This window comes from Mizuhopecten yessoensis, unplaced genomic scaffold, assembly GCF_002113885.1.
Source record: "Mizuhopecten yessoensis strain PY_sf001 unplaced genomic scaffold, ASM211388v2 scaffold2711.2, whole genome shotgun sequence".
In the NCBI taxonomy this organism is placed as follows: Eukaryota; Metazoa; Mollusca; class Bivalvia; order Pectinida; family Pectinidae; genus Mizuhopecten; species Mizuhopecten yessoensis.
In genome coordinates this window covers 2,461,623-2,479,655 of record NW_018485984.1, presented here as the reverse complement: position 1 = coordinate 2,479,655, position 18,033 = coordinate 2,461,623, and the positions used below count along the sequence as shown (strand labels likewise).

At 36.2% G+C, this 18,033-nt stretch overlaps 1 protein-coding gene across 19 annotated transcripts in view; it reads right to left on the bottom strand.

The window, feature by feature from the left end:
• The window catches only part of LOC110445068 (poly(rC)-binding protein 3-like), a 253,951-nt gene that overhangs the window by 63,383 nt on the left and 172,535 nt on the right, over positions 1–18,033 (bottom strand). Inside the window, exon 1 of one of the 19 annotated variants that reach the window (XM_021489430.1) lies at positions 5,199–5,313. The exons of the other annotated variants lie outside the window; for them this stretch is intronic. The gene's annotated coding sequence lies outside the window, so the exon portion shown is untranslated. Of the gene's footprint in view, positions 1–5,198; positions 5,314–18,033 lie in introns of those variants that run through there. 19 annotated transcript variants of the gene reach the window in all.

The window sequence follows — 18,033 nt, the reverse complement described above, 5'->3', positions numbered from 1 at the left end:
TTGGGACACCATAAGAATGTCATGCATGTACCAATATGTGAATGCATCTTTACGGAGAGCAGCCCCCACCCAGATTGCTAATAATTACAAATTAAGCAAAGCTGGTCTCTCAGTATTGCTATACCATACTGAAGTCAGTAATGATAATGTGAGAAAAGTTTGGCTTGTCTTCACTTTCACACCTAATATTGAGTTACATTTCACTTCCCCTGCCTGAAGTATCTCAAAATCAGGGGTCAAATATCGGACTAATTAATTCAATTTAATCACTACATGTAATAAGATATCAAAATTGATTTCTTCTTGACCATTTCTTGAATTAGTCTCTGTCACAAAAGCTTGTACACACATATTTTAAGTGTAAACCACTACTTGAAACTTGAACCAATACCTGTATTTACTAGAAATGATTAAGTACACTTTGTGATAGCCCTGGAATGAGCTGCCACAGCCAGACTAGAGGAGAGGATGATGTTGGTGTCCTGTCCTGCTGGGCGACACACTTCTCAAAGATCAATATACATTTCACAAGTAATTATAACACAGACTTGCCTGTCATGATCCTTCTTATCCTGGGAGGTTTGTTGACCTTGGCCCCCCAGGGATTCCTGTCACTGATCCCCTCACCCTAAGGGACCCATAGGTATAAAATATGGTTGGGGAGGTGAAAAATAATATGATATCTTCACTGTAACTAGCCGCAGGATGGTGAGGTGTCCCATCTGACGGCTGCCGAAAGACTAACATCTTAATATCTCAACATATGTTGAGGGTCCGGGCAATAATAACATGAGGGGGATTCCTTAAGGTGTCATGACACCATACCTTTTACAGCCACCCTGAAACCCTCCCCTAGGGAGCCATTTGCTGATGCTGAACTCTGTTCTGGACCCTTTTGATTCAAGAAACCCCTGTGTCAGAAATATGCCACAGACCTGCCCATTTGGTAACTCCCCCTGTGGTAGGTGTTGTAAACCTGGCTATTAATAAGGACCGCCAGTTGTCATGTGCCTCCTGACCTCTTCTGTTGTAAATGTGCTTTACCCCCCCCCCCAGGAACCCCGATTTTCAGGAACCCCACCATTTTAATATACCCTGTACTTTTTGATTCACTGGACTTTCTGTTTTAGAGTGTGCCCTTGAACAAAGTCAAAATCATTCATATTGTTGGTACCCTACCACCTAATCAATGTCATTTGTTGCAAAGTCCTGATCAAAAGGATAAATAAATTGAAAATATCATAAAAACAGTTCACCAAGTAACAATGAAATCCTATAGGAATAATGATAGATGCAGTATAAAAAGACGCAAATCTGTCAACGTGATCCTGCCATGTTTCCTAGCTAAGTGGTCTCTCAAAATTGACTTCCTGCTGCTAATTACAGGGGAAAGGAAATGAGACATTGACCCTCTACTTGGACTAACTCAACAATCTAACTTGATAACAAGCTTGTTCAGCGACTACTGAATTTTCAAGACATTATAACTCTTAATGTCTTGAGATCCTGGTACCTTCTAAAACACTGAATTTGAATTTTTACTTTATTGCACAAAGTTACTCTTTCAATTTCTTTTAGTCCAATTTTCTGAAGAGACAATCAGAAGTTGTCCGCATATCTCCGATATAAAATGCAAAAATTTACTGTCAAATTTTGAAAGCACACTTAACATGCTACAAGATTTCACAATACAAACAGTTTAGGCCAAGACTCATTAGCGTGGTAAAGAGCTTATGGAACTACTTGATACAAGATTAATTGGAGAGCAACTCCCAGTGAAAGATCTTATGTGCATGCAGAATTGTGTTAATTGAACGTTTCATCCTCCAACACCCTCAATGTGGATAAAAACTGAGATAAAATGCAGCCGAGAAATACAAATTAGATACACTCACTAAAGACTAAATGATGTGATGCTGGCAGTCCACAGCAGATTTAAATTCTAAATATAGAGAAATTTTAATACTGGGCTTAGTATAAAAACACATGTCAAAATCAATATCTATTTTCTTTAGTTATGCAGTTGGTACCTGCCATCTCTGTAAGTTAGACTTTGGTACCTGTCATCTTTATAAGTTAGACTTTAGTACCTGCCATCTCTGTAAGTTAGACTTTGGTACCTGTCATCTCTATAAGTTAGACTTTAGTACCTGCCATCTCTGTAAGTTAGACTTTGGTACCTGCCATCTCTGTAAGTTAGACTTTAGTACCTGCCATCTCTGTAAGTTAGACTTTGGTACCTGCTATCTTTGTAAGATAGACTTTGGTACCTGCCATCTTTATAAGTTAGACTTTAGTACCTGCCATCTCTGTAAGTTAGACTTTGGTACCTGCCATCTTTATAAGTTAGACTTTAGTACCTGCCATCTCTATAAGTTAGACTTTGGTACCTGCCATCTTTATAAGTTAGACTTTGGTACCTGCCATCTTTGTAAGTTAGACTTTGGTCCCTGCCATCTTTGTAAGTTAGACTTTGGTACCTGCCATCTCTATAAGTTAGACTTTAGTACCTGCCATCTCTATAAGTTAGACTTTGGTACCTGCCAGCTTTGTAAGTTAGACTTTGGTACCTGCTATCTTTGTAAGTTAGACTTGGGTACCTGTTATCTCTGTAAGTGAGACTTTGGTACCTGCTATCTCTATAAGTTAGACTTTGGTCCCTGTCATCTCTGTAAGTTAGACTTTGGTACCTGTCATCTTTGTAAGTTAGACTTTGGTACCTGCCATCTTTATAAGTTAGACTTTGGTACCTGCCATCTTTTTAAGTAAGACCTTTACCTTCTGAAAGACAGAAATTGGAGAATTTTTGTATCTAATATCCTCAACAGAAAGTTCTTGTCAAAGCATTTTAAGGTATTTTAAACATTTTCTTCAGGTTGGTAAGTATGGATTATGAGAAGTTCTTTTTACACAACCAATACAATTTTCTATGTGACGTTTCGATGACTAGTACGACATATACACTGTCACTTTCATCAGACAAATGACCAATGAAGCGTATGCACACAAAGGTGTAAAATGTGTACAAGTTGTCCATAAAATCGATGTCGATTTCGGCTAGGCTAGAAACGTATGTACAATAGCTGTTATATATGTACCGAAATGACTTTGTAAGTTAGATCTGCTGGACTTCACATATGCTGGACTTCACATATGCTGGACTTCACATATGCTGGACTTCACATATGCTGGACTTCACATAAGGATATCTTCAATATGGTTACACACTTTCCATTTGTTTAAGTGAAAACTTTGTAAAAGAAGAGCTAAGGTAATATCCACACACAGTTGCCCCCCCCCCCCCCCCCCCCCCCCCNAATTAAGGGCAGTCAATGTTCTTCTATCCTGTTTTCATATCTGCCCCATCGCCTCTCCCTCCCTTCACCTTTGCACATTAGAACAATAATTAATACATATGTGAAGGTAAATAGCCAGTCTGTGAATTATCAAATATTTGTGACTTTGATAAATATAGGTCTCTTTTATATCATTTAACATCTACTAAACACCATATGTTTTACATGTGTAGGCTATTACAATGCTGACCTCTAAGAATCAGAGGTAAAGGAAATATTCACCAATATCGGATGAAATGTACGACTAAGGGGGTTAAACAAATACTACAGCCAAATGAGAAAATGCCGGGGATCATTACTTTTAAATATGAAATCAAAGTATTGTTTGTATATTTACCGCACTGTCCTGTCCGAGATTAGCCGCGACCACCTCTGATGTTCCTTACTGTTGTTACAGATGCTGGTCATAGACTTGGATATCCCTCCCACAGCTTATATCACTTAGATATCATAGGACATACTAGTATTGTTTTATTTCATTCATGTTATTGTAATACAGATATATTAAATACCACTACTTAACATAACCTAGAAAATTATCAATATTAAATATTATCTTGACTTTGTATTAGATAAAGTAACCCAGATATATAATACCATCATCACATAGAGGACACTTCAAGTGATATCAGTATCCAACACAGGTATAAACTCCTTGTGACAGGTAAACAACTGATCATTGTTACATACAGGTAAACAATCTCTGACAATTAAATGACATTCACATACAGGTATCTTAAACACTGTGTGACAAGTAAAAGAATAGTCACATATACAGGTAATACATCTTTAATTGGGATGACCTCACAACAGCCAAGGTCGTATGAATACATCCTGTGACAGATAATATTATTGGTTAACTTTCTGTGACAGGTAAATGACCATTTCACAGGTAAAATCTATCAATTCAATTAAGTTTATTCCAAAAGCAGTACAGCTTATAGGAGTTTTACAATGTAATAAAATACATGTGTTAAGCATTTTAAATGTATTATATAAAAGATAAACCAAAGACTACCAAATACAGGTAAAGATCTGTTAGTAAGCATGGTCTATAAATCTAAACTAACACTATTTAATACCAGTAAATGGAAGGTAAATTCAACTACCCGGTATTACCAAACACAGGTTAACAAGTTTTGACAAGTAAAACGTCACATTAACATATAAAGATGATTAAACAGATAGGTATTCCTCCACACGTACCAAGACCACCAAGACCACATGTACCAAGACCATCAAAAATAAATCAACACAATCTGACACAGCTGTGAGTAGGCATGGATCTTTGACAGGGATAACCACCATCACACTTACCAAAGTCAAACTACCATAAAACAGTATTTATGTACAGGTAAGAGTTTATTTGGTTAGAAAAGAGAGTATACGGGTATGTGCTTATTTAGTAGCAAAGAATGTGTACAGGTAAGATCTTATTTAAGCGTAACAATTTTAAACAGGTAAGAGCTTATTTAGAAGTAAAAAATATGCGAAGTAAATGCTTATTTAGAATTAAAAGATTTTGTACAGGTAAAAGTTTATTTAGTAGTATTTACTAGTTAAGATTTTACTCAGGTAAGAGCTTATTTACTAGTTAAGATATACTCAGGTAAGAGCTTATTTACTAGTTAAGATTGTACGCAGGTAAGAACTTATTTACTAGTTAAGATTATACTCAGGTAAGAGCTTATTTACTAGTTAAGATTAGACTCAGGCAAAGAGCTTATTTACTAGTTAAGACTATACTCACGTAAGAGCTTATTTATTAGTTAAGATTAGACTCAGGTAAGAGCTTATTTGCTATTGAGGGTTGTGTAACCTGTATTATGGTAATGGACCTACCTATGACCTGCTTGTGCTGCCTGCCACGTGCCTGCTGATGTAAGCCTGTTTGGTAACAGTGATCACTATACAACCCACTGTAGTACTGTAGCACATATAGTCCTGTAGTGTTAATGCTCACACATCACTGTGATACTCAGGACATACATCAGTTCCCTCCCAGACCACCAGGGGGCGTCTCAATGCAGCATGGCCAGATGGGATACATTACTTACAGGACCAATCAGGACACCCCTACCATTAATGAGCGGTTGTCATAATGACATTAGAAGAAGGTCTCCTTCAAGGTTTTGTTGTCATCACGATAATGATTAGGAATCGCCCATTGTGAGGTATATATAGCTGTTATCCTTGTTAGATGGCAGAACATCAAAACAAAGTTGTTATGATAATGCCAAAAAAACCAATGGACAACCCATGACACTTGGTTCATGACAAACATGCTTTGGGGATAATTTGTCAGATATTCATTTCAAAGCTTGTGACTATAGATCAGCTGAAACAAGAACACAAAAATCATTCAATTTCAGTCATATACTGACTTTGAAAATTATACACATACCTATGAAAGGAAGATTACTTATCATTATCTGTCAACCTGCTTGATAAAACTTCACCAGCCTTTACTGTGCTATTTATCAAATTAATAAAGTTCTGACACATTTTTTAGAAATTGAATTATCAATATTACAAATTAATATTTACAAAGTGCTATGAAGGGAAAGGGAGTGACAAACCTTGGTTTGGTTTGGTTTGGTTTAGTATTGTTTAACGTACTATCAACAGCTAAAGTCATTTAAAAATGGCCTCCCCTGTGTGCAAGAAGCATGCTTGTAGTGTATGCTTGTGTGTTTTGGGAGGCTGCGATATGTTTGTGTTTGTCTCCTAGTGATAGCACGGAACTGATGCCGACTTTATAGTGCTACCTCACTGAAACATACTGCCGAAGACACCCAGCAGGACACCCCACCCTCAGCACAGCCTCGAATCAAATGCAATTATCAGATTTTTATGGCATACACAAAGAAAATAAATCTAAAATAAGCTCCTAATTTACAAACAATTTTTTTGGGTCAAGTTTCCTCAAATCCTAAATCACTACAAGCATTTTTATCAAAGAAAAAACAACACTGCGTAATCTCTGAAGATCTGAAGCGAGAATCCAGACTTAAGACTGTCTTCACATTGTTTGTATGTACATAGTACAGAGATCGTAGGAGGGGAATATGAGCTGGGCATTGATCCACTATATCAACAAACAATATCTCAAAAAACTAGCAGAATGTCTGCTAGATCCCCTCCACGGATCATCTTTGTGTAGAGTTTCATAATCTGCGACTTGTATCTCTGCACAGTTATTATGAACAGACTCCAAAACCTAAGAAATCTAAGAAGGTAGTGCAGAAAATTCCCAGTCAATTTGGTTCATATTTCTCCAATCTCACTCCATATTCTTGGCTCCAGATTATAAGCCTGGTCCCTAAGGGCAAGAGTTACCCTATATTCAATTCTTTCTATAACCAAACCCATTATCATATACATTCTACAAAATCTCATGAGACCTTTTCATAATTTGAATTTTTAAAAACATTGTTAAATGAATTGAATGAAAGACCAAAAATCCTTGTAAATCTAAAGCTGAACATAACTTTTTTTTTTTAAATATTGAAACTTCCTAATCTGCAAAAGTGAATATAAATCAATTAAATTAATACTTCCGAAAATTAAATTAAGTGAAGTAAGTGCAATTTTCTACTTAATTTAAATATGCAATCAGTAGGTGATAGTTAAGTACATCAATAAAAGCTGAAAAATAATGCCAGGGAAATTCTATTTCGAGACGTTATGATGTTGCGTTAATTACACTTTACATTAGAAAAGACAACATAGACAAGATTTTCATGAAGGTAAACAAATTTGGAAACGAGATGAATAGGCACCTTTCTAGGATATCAGCTGGTACACTTAATTATGGTTTGGTGGTGGAAACTAGATGGAATCATCAACGACATTTCAATGATCTCATCAATATTGAAAATTCTTTAATCAAACTTCAAAATCACTCATGAAATATTCTTTTTTTCAGGCTTTAAAAAAAAGAAATGTTTTTTAAACAATGGCATATATAAACGAAGCAATAAAAAGTTGTCAGTATTGTACGAAGAATGCCGACACTGAAGGACATGTGTGTTCTACTCCGCCCCCTTGGATGTCTAGGAAACCCACTGGAGTCCAAGGACAGGGGAAGTGAGTTGTCAGGTGTCAGCAGAGTAGCAGTGATGGGAGGCTGGTGACAGGTAACATCTTACAACCAATAAGGTCAGCCAGGCTACGATTGCTGTCCATTCTCATTACAACAACAGCCTACAACTTTTCTGTGTAAAATATGTGGTTAGATCACCTCTGACATATTCCTGTGATAATACTTTGCTGGTTTTGTCCATAAAATCTGGCAACCTATACCCAGCGTTTATATGGTCACAGTAAAAATACACGGATCACTCAAAATATCAGGAGGAGCTCTCCGAGGTCATGCAGGAATGCAATTTCTGTTGATTGGGTCTGTCTACCCAGCTGTACACAAATGTACCAACACCAGCTAGGAGGTAAATCTCATAAGCTTGGACTCCTTTTCAATCAATGTTGGCTCAGATATTACAAAATAATAATTTCTCAAATGGTAGGTAACCCAGATGTCACTTATAGAGGATGCTGGTGTAGATAAAAAGACAGTGCTAGTATTTTGGGATAAGATCAGCTCTCATATTAAAACTGCAAGGAGGGAGGACATTTTTCTTGGTTTTGGTTTTATTTTGTTTAACATTCTACTTACATCGAGGATCATTTAGGACATGCCTTGATGTATGTAATGTATGTACATGACTGTGTGTGAAGATGGTATGTTGGTGGTTTTGCCTCCTTGTGATAGTGCAGATCTAATATGCCGACTTTATAGTGCTACCTCACTGAAATACCATGCTGAAGGCACCAAGCACATCATTCCACCCAGTCACATTATACTGACAATGGGTGAACCAGTTGTTGCCATTACCCTTAATGCTGAACTTTAAGCACGGAATAACAACTACCATTTTTAAGGACTTCAGTATGCCCTGGCAAGGGGACAGAACCCATTGCCTTCATCACCTGGGCGAACATTCACACTAAGGCCATGAAGTATGGTATTGACAAATAAGGCACTAGGAAACAAAAAAAAGGTTGTTAGAAAGTAGAGAGAAAATACAAAGATCCAAAATGTTTCAAAGGGATCAGCAGATATACATTTTGATTGTTTTTGTGTCCCCTACTAGAGGGAACAAAAGCAAATCCCAAATTCTACACGGAATTCCCACATTAGTTGCCTCTTACAACATATAGTGGGTAAATTTCTCAATCTCTGAACCTGCAGATGATAATTTGAAACTTTTCGAAAGATTTCCAGAATTCCGCCACTACAGTGAAATCAGGTGTCGAATAGAACAAAATTGTTCCCTCCTTGACATGGCTCAGAACATTCCTGTCTGTACTTTAGTTTTTTTCTGTTTTCAACAACAAGAATCCACTTCAGTCTACATACACTTCTCCGATTTTATCCAATATCTGCACACCTGCCCAAGCGGATTAAACCAGTCAACGACCGGCTGCTCTACAATCAGTGACTTTACATTATAGCATTCATTACGCGGAGGAACAGGTTTTAAGTGTATTCTAGACTACACGAGTAGCAGAAATTACAGAAGATTTTGACTGCTCTTAACAGCAATCAATATATGCGCCAAATTATAATAAATGGACCCATCAATTACCTCAGTTTGAACCTATTTTTTTTTATTTTGCTTCCTGTCTAGTACTTGTGTTTTGATGTAATTTGTACAAATTACATTGTCATGGAAACAAGAACATAGCATTATAAGTGAAGCTACAGCCTCATGCAAGCATGTACATTTCTTATATCATTAGTCTCTCTTAAATTCTGCACCCCATAAATTTGTTTCAGGAACAAAATAATTTATTATGACCCTGATTGAGTAAAATCTGTATATTTCAAAGTAAATTTTTTGCGAAGTAAAATCCTGATATCTGTACGTAAAATCTGTATATCACAAATTAGACCTATTTATCCTAAAGTAATATATGGATATATACCTCAAAGTAAAATCTATATAGGCCTAAATGTAAGTAAAATCTACATTCCTCAAAGTAAAATATATATACCTCAAATGCTTGGCCATTGAAAGCCGACCAAAGTCTTCTGTTTCTGTTGAATAATTTTCCATTTTGTGATTATCAATGGAGACATTTTCAGATTTGTTATTTTGAAATGGTGTACTTTAACAGTGACAATATATACAAGCTAGGTGTACACACAGCTCACCAAAGGAGGACAGAAAAATACAGGACTGATAAAAACACAAAATACCAAGGGACAAACTGGTAATGAACTGGATGCTGACTGACAGGCTTTCCGACTCTCCATCATCCCCACCTTGCACCAATATCCTGGCCAGTTGACAGGCCCACTGGATAAAGGATGACTTGATTAGTGATGGTCAGCTTTGAAAGCTGACCGACTGACCACTGATTTTTATTGGCCATCTCATCTAAGACTTGCTGATCACCCAAAAATAATATTTTCTCAACAGCAAACAAGAATTCCAAGTCTAGTTGAAGGATCCTTGGTGACCCAATATTAGTGGTAATGATACCAAATCAGTACAAAATCATTTAAAAAAAACCCCGAATGAACAGATCTTTAATCTATTCATTCTGGCAATGGATTTCCTGATTTAATTAATAAGCTAACATACTTTGTTTCAGAATAGTCATAATCTAAATATAACTGTCAGAATTGTATATGTTGTGACTTTTTAACTCCAAAACTCTAATCCTTTAGTCAGGGGTTTAGATCCATTACAATAATTTATCAATAATAAATAAAGAACAGACCAATTTTTTTTTTTTAAGCTATTAAAACCTTTATACATACTTGACCACACTTACACATTTGTAAAGATTTAAACACACATATATAAATGTAACCATATATACAATTCTTATGGACTGAAATTTCTAAAAATATCGCTTCTTACGAATGTGCTACAAATTTCGACAGAATGTAAATCATCATTTCCTCATTGAATAACAAAATATGTTTGTGTCAAATCTATGACAGCCTGACACCAAATTTCACGCCGGTGAGATATCAGTATCTTTCAACTTTTGTTATTATATAAAACAAAATGTATCATCTCAATGCTTAATTAATAACTGACGGGATGATTTTTTTTTTCAATCCATTTTCATCCACAGCATGTTTCCACACACGATGTCAGTATGAAGTGGAACTGTGTATTAAATCTTACAAAAATAAAATCAAGAAACATACCCTTTCTGAGAAACGATTTTGTGAACATACATATATTTATAATGACCTGAATAACATGTCTTGATGAAAAATTTCAAAAACAAAATCAATGAATAGATTTCAATAAAACAAAGGAAAGCAGGATAAAATTTGTTATCATAAAAAACTACCACCACAATGAAAATCAAGACAGTAGAAGGGTAGCATATATATAAAGGAGGGTAGGGGAAAACTGCAGAATAGGTTTATTGACAATTTAATTACACAGGGCTTTCTATGGTGATACTTTAACTGTCTTAGTGTGTTGGGAACGGTGAGAAAGCAACATGATGGGTTTGTCAGACCTGTCCCCGACAATATATCCTCAAAACCAAAGTTCCCCGATCTGCCAAATTCAATTTGATGCCATGCCAGTATCGTGTGGAGGGATTGTCAAACTGCGTACACATAAATCTAGATCTCAAATGTCGTGCATCAATACATCAACCAATTACAGACCTTGAACAGAAAGTCATCACTGGGTCATTGTCATACAGATCTACTGTCAGCCTGTTGTGTGTAAAATGGTCCCTGTTCAAGGGAGGTAATTACGATAAAAGCATATCAGCAAGAAATTATTCTACCCTTGATCACAATGTTCATCATCAGCAGTGTCAAATATTTCCTCTGGTCACACAGAACAAGATTTAACAAATAATCTATCATTAATTCATAGAAATTTTATACCGATTTATAATTATTTTCAATATTGTCAGTGTATTCTCTAGTTTCTCTTCAGGCTTCTATTTACTCATTTACCCCTAAAATTTCATAATGAACTATTCCAACCTTTGAATTGGAAGAGTTCAAATGTGTCTACAGGGGTGAATGAGTTAAAGAAGGCTTGAGAAAGTTGGTAAACAGTCTATTATTATATTATGGTAATTCTATAAATGATCTTGCAGGGTTATAAAGCGAACAGAAGCCTTATTGAAAAAGACATGTGCATTTGTCATTGCTGTGTAAGGCAAATAAGAAAACATATATGCGATTGAAATATGTTGACTGAAAGTTATAAATGTGCTCTATACATTTAGTGGTTTTCATTATAACATAAATACCTAATATATTGTAATAAACTCTAGGAATATGTACCTCTATGTCATACCTAACCCTTTCACCCCTATGTAACTTGAGTAGACTCTACCATGCATTAATCTGGATAAACCCATTATGGTCTACAGTGGTGAAAGGGTAAAATATCTGTTACAGCAAACAATTAGTTCTGCAATGTATCAATTATATAATGTCATGCATTAATTTCAATAGGAATCCTGATTTAACCCTGGAAGGCCCATATACCCTTTGTATAAAAATCATGTATATATTTCATAAAAACACCATTATTGAACTGTTTTTACTCATTATGGTTAACACATAATATGTCCTCTTTCAACCCTTGAAGTCCTGTATGCATATTTAATATAACTTAGTTACATATTTACCATTAGAAAGCCCAAAATATACTCCATGAATATAATTTAACAATGTGTTCATACCGGGTGTTTATTTTTGCATGAATTGTAACTGATATTTTTTCTCTCTCATATTTTACATCTCGTTTCCTGATTGCGTTCAAAAACATAATGTCATTAGATTTACAGAAGCAGAAACATCAGCAAATTTAATTTCATTATGAAGCCTGCCAGTCAGATATCATCTCTACACTCAAGAGTTGTCTGCCCTTTAAAGTATTGTCAGCTTGTCCTGAAAGAAGTTACATACATTCGCGAGTAATTGAATCAACAAATAACAAAATTCATAATAAAACATCTGTTCTCAGCTATCGGTTGTATATGACTAAGCAAACACATTATAAACATTTATTTCTTCTGAAAATATTACAAGTAATAAAACTGTTAAAACAAATTCCTTAAGCTGACAAATCATGAGAATCTGTACCCTGTGCCCACACTGAAATGATCCACAAGATACCATATGCTTTTGATACATTAAACATTGGTATTTTTTCGACTGATTTCATGTGCAAGCAAGTAATTAAAGTGAATTCTCCACTCATCATAACAGGTACCATTTTTTTGAATGTGCGCACAGCGCCATGATGAAATGTGACTGGGTACAGAATACCTCTAGGCGTAACAGCTAAAAAGCGGGGTCAGTCTTACAACAAACCCGCTGGATTCACGACATCTCAGGCTGGTAATCTGTTCAGCTTCTGACGACTTTTATCAGGCCTTGATAGTAGTACTACATAAATTTCACAAATCTGTAATTGTGATATTCTTTTTTATTTTCATAGTTTTAACTCCTAAACTCATACTAAATTGCCAACTGTTTAAAATGTCTATGGAGTAGGTTCTGCATGCTCAAAATTAAAACATAAATAAAATGTGTATTTGTACCTCCTAGAAACACAATAACCCTTTAACTGACATATTTTGAATTGTTCTGTCAGATGAAATAATTAAACGTTAGAATATGGGATTAATTTAGCAAATACACTGGTTGAAAATTCCAAATTTAAGTCCAAAATCGGGAAACTTCATCCTAAAAGGGAGAGTTGGTAAGTATGATAATCTAAGAAAAATCATTATTTCAACAAGATTTCAAAAAGACATGATTTTTAGATAGTGCACAGATTTACACTTATATTCTTTCTAAATTTATTAATAGTTTACGATAAAGACAAAGAGAACACGTTAGTAAAGGTCAGAATGTTGACCAACATGACGAATGACCCATGCCATTTGTAGCCATTGGTTAGGGCATCCATCAGAAAGATCATAAGGGTAGATTTATTTTTATGTGTCTGCTTAACGGAGAGAAAATAAGAAAAAATACCTTTTTTAATAATATCAAAGAATAGGGAATATGTGGGCTTCCAATATCTTAAAGTTATAAACTTTTTATAGTATTAGCAGTTTCAAAATATCATGGTTTCTTAAATATCAAATTATATGGCCTACATGTGAAAATGTCATAATGGAAGATGGCCTAAAGGTGAGAAATCCATAGATTTATAATATTACTGATCAGTTGTTGAAAGTATCACTAACCATGTTTGAAAATGACCATAAAATATACATATACATTTCTTTAATGCCAGAAGACAGATATTACATGAAGAAATTATCTGGACATGTTCTACCACACTTGGTAATAGTCTTCGTATATTTTGAGCGAGGCTTCCACACATTTTTTACCATTATTTTGAACTTTTGAACTTGTACATCTTGCTTTTAAAAATAAATAAATTTAATCAACTTATTTCATCTTATTGCATTTTATCCAATTAGGAGTCAAATAAGGATAATTGAAGCACTTTTTAGACGTTTTTAGATTTTCCCTCATGATTTCTATGTTCAGAACGATCGTAAGTAGAAAATATGTTTTTCATATTCAGCTACTTGCCTCAGAAGAAATGCTGGTCATTTTAAGGATATTACCTATAAAAATCCCTGCACGTCCCATGCTTATCCAGAAGTAGGTTTTTGATCTCAAGGACGTAGAGAATGTAAGGCTCTGGGGAATGAGTGAAGCTGTCGCCATACTTCCCTTGAGTAGGTACTCACAACCAAACACTTTGATGTAACCATAACCTACAACTGTCCCCTAATTCAGCGTCACAGTAGATCTCCAACAATGCTTAAAGGTCGCTCATTAAGATATTAATTGGGGATAATTTACTTCACCCAGTACTGTTTGGTCACTAGTCACATACACCTTGACTGGTACTATGGGGTCATACACCACACCTCTGTTCTGCCAAATAATATATGGTCACATGTCATATCTGAACCACACAGTGATACGCATGTTCACATGTCACAAATATTTCTCTGAGATTCTTCATTAAAATTCGTTACATCTTTTTCAAAACTAAAAGCAACATTGGCAACAAATGATAGAAAATCATATCTGAACAAGAGGCTGAAAATTATTACAAAGCTGTGAAATGGCTACACCCGCATGTAAATAAAAAATAAAATTGAAATCTAATAATTAAGTTTGGAAAACAATTTTTGCCTTCGAAATTTTAGTATATTTACAGCACCCCAGAAGGTTCCAATTGGCCATGTCCAATATAGCCACAAAGCTGGCAGCTGTATGTGGGACCTGACATTGTGATGAACATCAAGGTCTCTCTCTGAGCTTAAACATTTCTATTATCTCAGTTTTACTCATGTGTGAAATTACACAGAAATGCAGTCCCCTCCCCCTAGAAAACTTATAGCTGCCTCCACAGAAAACAAGGTCATATAAATAAATCATAGTTATAACCCTCCAATAAAAGTTGACTAAGACATAAATAAAATGACTTAGGAAATAAAGTCACAGTAGTCTAGTGGTAGGACGCAATTTCGTGTCGCAATTTCGTGTCGAGGCACAGAACTGTGTTGTATCTTTGAGCAAGATACTTTACTCCGCTTGTTCCAGTCTACTCAGCTGTAAATGAGTACGTAGTTGGGCAGTGCTAGATTGCAGAATGCTAGCTGTGAGCGCCAAAATGGCAGCGCTGGCTGTATGCTCACCAGGGAATTGATAAAAAGGTATTGGCTGGTTGCAAAGGCCCTATAACCATGGATAATAATTTGTGAACTGCTTTGAGACGACCTACCAACTAGGTTGTGATAAAGGGGTATATAAGAACCTCAAATTATTATTAATTATCAATAAAGATCAGCATTTCTTCATATGAGAAACCCACTTTTGTTTGAAGAAAATATAATTTTGCTTTATATATCTTTTGTTTTGAAGTTTTTCAACTGTATATTTAAGCTAGAACAGGTTTTCATCCTGTCATCTTATGTATGACATCAGTACTTATCAGGTATTACTACATTTACATTTCTTCAAACTAAGACGGCCAGAACTTTTGCATGAAGACATTTATTTCTATTTCACTCAATTAGAATTTCTCATGTAAATATAAACAGGAGAGAGTCGTCCTGTTTTCTATATTGTATTGGTATCTTGGATGGAAGTCTATCTAGTCACCAAGATTATAACAATAGAGGTTTCATTTTAAGACTCTTCCACATCCTTTGCAGAACTATGTGTATTAGCACATACCACACACTTTAATGATAGGTCACAAGTATTTGCTTATTTCAATCGAACATCAAATTGAATCGACTAAGACCCAACACAAAAATAGATGAAGAGGGAGCAATTTTCTATTTGACAGCAGCAACAGATAAGTACAAATGAAAACAGATGTCTGTACATATGGCAGTGCCTTGTCCAAGAGGATCTCTGATGCTACTTGACCCCATCAAGATGTGCTTTCAGCAGATGTAGAAAATCGACACCAATATAACCTCTATTTTGTATATAAATATTGCATGTGGCATCCACTTAAGAGTTAGTGTGTGGGTGTTCAGGCTTTAGGGTGCGTGAAGGCCAATACATATTAAAATCATCGAAACAACTTCAGTTTTCTGTTCAAGAGAGTGAGTGGGGAAGGGAAAGTTTTTGAAGACAGGGGCAAGTAACTCTATTGTCCCAGGCATTCAGCATGTAACAAGTAGGTGTGCAACAGTGTTCAGACCAGTGTGATTTACATATAATATGCCTGCTTATTAGCATCACCTGGTTCAGATATCGTCTCATATTACCTCCAATATATTGGTCCCAATGATTTGAGGCTGGAGAGTTAGTCCGATGGCTATAGATAATGACAAAAGGTGGAAAGTGGATGGGTAGTTGGAGGGATCCATGACATGTGTAAAGAATTAAAAGCCCACCTCCAGAACCAAGTCAACCAATGTACATTCCAACAGCTTTACAAACATGTGCGTGATGCCAAAACGCCAATTTTTGCCAGCGACATAATGGTCTTGGGAGAACAGGTAACCATAGATGTGTACCACAGCTTGTGAGCATTCCATTGAGGGAAATCAGTCGTATGATGACGACCTTGGCATTATAGCAAATATTTCGGCAGACATGAACGCCAGTCCTCAGTAAACCTATCAGGGTCTCTTTGAAGACGAGTCTGATCAGTTCTGTAGGGAAGTCCTCTTTACAAATCACCAAATAAACCTGTCTTGGCTTGCTAAAGCTACTTCACACAACAGATAGCAGCCATACAGTTTAGCTAGGAAGTGTTGCTTGCTTTTGAAGGGTTTTTCAGACTTGCTGCCCCTACCTTGTGTTAAGTCTATTTTTGTTCTATATTATCATTGTGTAAACCCTTGAGATTACATGAATCTGTTTAATGATATTGGCACATCATGATTTTTTTCGTCTCCGTACATCGAGTAGCCTCGTTTCAGTCATGAAATCACGACTGTACGAAGAGCTTCCTGTACATCACAGAATCAACACCAACTTCATCGTGCAAGTGCATCTCACCTCCAACAATTGTCTCCTTTCAGTCAAAAACTATTAAACTTTCGCTATCTGCCGTTATCCCTTGTAATCACCTGCCTGCGGAGACCTCTATTTACTGTAAACAAGGCACTCTTGAGATCATCCCTCTAACACCAGATTATAGATCAACCTCTGGCTTAAAGACCAACCCTTCATTTACAAAAGCTCTAAATCACACAAAGTTACTCTTCAAAACCAAGCATGAGTCTTTTGTCAACCACATCCTCGTAACGAAACACTGCTATCCTACACCCGATAAAAGAAATTTAAGGTTTCATACATAAAAAAGGATGAGGAATTTAGGGCAATTTGGTCTTGATTTTTTATAAATGTATTTAGAGCTGATTCACCATGCCCAATGATAGTTTAAAAGTGTGCCTAGGTGACCCTTCAGTGTTTAGTCAGGCCTAGGTGTCCCCTCACTGTTTAGTCAAGCCTAGGTGTCCCCTCACTGTTTAGTCAGGCCTAGGTGACCCTTCATTCAGTGTTTAGTCAGGCCTAGGTGTCCCTTCAGTGTTTAGTCAGGCCTAGGTGACCCTTCAGTGTTTAGTCAGGCCTAGATGACCCTTCAGTGTTTAGTCAGGCCTAGATGTCCCTTCAGTGTTTAGTCAGGCCTAGGTGTCCCTTCAGTGTTTAGTCAGGCCTAGGTGTCCCCTCACTGTTTAGTCAGGCCTAGGTGACCCTTCATTCAGTGTTTAGTCAGGCCTAGATGACCCTTCAGTGTTTAGTCAGGCCTAGGTGTCCCTTCACTGTTTAGTCAGGCCTAGGTGACCCTTCAGTGTTTAGTCAGGCCTTTTATTCCATCCTGTGATTAGTCTGCTGAAACTTAATGGGCCCAAAAGTATTGAGTTCTCTTCAAGACAACCCCATCAGCACAAAATTTTGGATGTTGAAATGAAGCAAGTTTTCAACAACAATCCTAAATAAGTAAGACCTCATTTTCTTTTTGAATTTTGGTAGTGAAGGGGCAAGAAACCAGCAGATAAAAGTTCTCTATATATGATAGTACAATGTATCAGCTTCTTGACCAAGAATCACCGGAACGATGTGCATGATGTCCACAAAATCACTATCGTCTTGAATAAGTTCTCATGG